Raw genomic sequence first — 2,686 nt, forward strand, 5'->3', positions numbered from 1 at the left:
AGAGAGAGAGAGAGAGAGAGAGAGAGAGAGAGAGAGAGAGAGAGAGAGAGAGAGAAAGCGCAAAGAGAGGAGAGGAGCGGGCTATTTGCTGTCTAGTGCTTTATGAGTAAGGACAACTCTTGAGATAATTAATCCCAAATGTTATTTACTGTTTAAAGATGTATATAGCAATAACAGTGAGTTCTTTAATACTGTGGACATTTACAATTTTGTAATCAAAGCCAAGCTGAAGTGTCTTAAGTTCAAGTAATTATAAGATATTAAATACTAAAGCAACATTTTTGTTGGGGATCATGAGATTGTACTAAATTCCACAAACTTCTTCAGCAGCATTACAGGTGCTACCCCACAAAGAACCTTCAAAGAATGATCCCAAAGCTCACATCCTGTAATTGCTTTCTTAAACATGGAGATTTAGTGATTAGAAGATATCATTTAGTTGTACAATTCAGGGTTTCTTGCTGTTCCCTGAGTTGGATGGTCCCAAGTATTTGTTAATAGTATGTTATCAAGTTATCATGAAAAAAGACAGATAATAAATTAAAGAATTACAATACTTTGAGCAGGAAATGATAATAAACCTCTCTCACCATTATTCCTGTTATTACAGTGCATTTTGTGCTACAAATGAGTAAGACTTAATTTTCTACTGAGCCAGCATGCACCAAACAGAACAAGGCAGAAAGGACCACAGTTATGTATGGGCTGGGCTGCTTAATGGAATATGTCTTTTAGTGAAAGAATCCTTGAACAAGGCTCTCAACTCATTAGCTTGTACTCTTAAAAGCTTGGAGTCAGTGTTTCTGTTGGGAGCAAGTTACATCTGTCTATCGTAAAGGTGAAAGTAAATTGAAGCACCAGAGGAAACGTACTCCTACGCCTCAATAGGGTTTTTCTAGTTGAACATCTGTTCTTGTCTTTAGAATCAGTGTTAATATCACAGGAAGTAAGAGCTGTTTCCTAGTCTGGTGTGTTGCCCAACACCACATCCCGAGGTGCTGTGAGAGAAAGAACAGCTGTGAAGGTACTGGCACCTGCTGCTAGGAGCTTGTTTCTATGATGTTTACGATTCAAGATAGGAAACTGTGGATGTAAAAGATTTGGATTTCCAAAGGATTCTTTAAAAAGTCATAGATGCAGAAAAACATATACCAAGTATAAACTAAAATATTGCATTATGATGTTAAGGGAAATTTTATATATATATATATATATATATATATATATATATATATATATATATATATATATATATATATATACATATATATATATATATGTATATATACGTGTGTGTGTATATGTATGAATATATATATTCTTTTATACACACACACATATATATATATGAAATTTGAAAATGCTCACCAAATCTATTGTGAACAAGACTTTGCCTTAAGTATTTATAATATCAGTGATCACAAAACTCTGAGATGACTCATCTCATAAAATTATATAATTATTTTACAGGCAATGCTTTACTTCATGAGTTTGTCACATCTTCATTTGTTCACTGGTGCCCATGATGAGAAAGGACGCAATTCCAACAACAATGCTATGTATGGGGATATGGATCAGTTTCACAAAGAAGCCAGTGAATCCCATTAGGAGCAGATCCTATTGCTGTGGCCATGGTAATCTTCTGGAATTCTTTTCTATGAATTTTGGTGCACCTTTTAACTAGATGAATTGAGTTCTTTGAAAACTGCTGGCTTGGCTCAAAAAACTGCATTACCTGATCCATGTCTATGTGATGGCAGTTTGAGAGGATAGAGACACATAGCATAGGACATATTATTTTCATATAGCCTTTTGTATCATAAATCTTTAGTTTTGTAAAATACCTAACACAATGCAGATATTCTTCATATAGTTGGTATGTCAGACACACACACAGGTGCTAATATCATTGACCAAGTTTTCTCTAACCTTTTTGTCTTAAAGCCATCTAATGGCTTCTTGCTATCCAATAATGGTGCAGAAAAGAAAAAAAAAACTTCAAGGCTTAATCATGTTTGTGCAACCTATGCATCTCTTTGAGACTACTATATTTCAAGAAGTCTAGAGCTTACCAAATGAGTAAAGCTGACTCTTCACCCTCAAATGTCTTACAACTGATATTGTCAACAGGGGAGAAAACCCATTTCCTGTGTGTGGAACATCGCATAAGCATGTTTAAAGAGGTGCATACAAAAGACAGAAATGACTCAAAGTCAACCATCATTGGTTGATGTGATAGGATTTTTACAATATCTTTTAGAGTTGGTGTAAGGGCTGCATTCTACTTCCAGATTGAATGGCATGCTTCCAAGATATCTTGTGTGTGTGTCTGTGTGTGTGTGTGTCTCTGTGTGTATTATTACATTTATGTTCTGACATTTTAAATCTTTACTTATATGGTAGTTTCAATAAACTGATGGATGCCTACATCAAAGAGGAGGTCTATATCTTTAAAATATTGGTGTAATTTAAGACTCACTACAGTACCCTACATATGGGAAGTACTACTTGAGTGTGAGTGCATGACTTTATTTCTACCAACTTGACTTGACCTGTGATGTTGTGCAGATAGCTTGAGATGCTGAACTACATACCCTTTCCTTATTAGGTAAAAGATTTCTAGAAGCATTCGCTCTCTAAATGCTTGTATCTTAAGGAAAATCTCTATAGCCTGTTTTTATTATCC

General features: G+C 34.8%; 1 pseudogene; it reads right to left on the reverse strand.

The window, feature by feature from the left end:
- Positions 1 to 1,494: 1,494 nt before the first annotated feature.
- On the reverse strand, positions 1,495 to 1,744 carry LOC110325151 (annotated as a pseudogene).
- Positions 1,745 to 2,686: the final 942 nt, after the last annotated feature.

Source organism: Mus pahari, chromosome 8 (genome assembly GCF_900095145.1).
Source record: "Mus pahari chromosome 8, PAHARI_EIJ_v1.1, whole genome shotgun sequence".
In the NCBI taxonomy this organism is placed as follows: domain Eukaryota; kingdom Metazoa; phylum Chordata; class Mammalia; order Rodentia; family Muridae; genus Mus; species Mus pahari.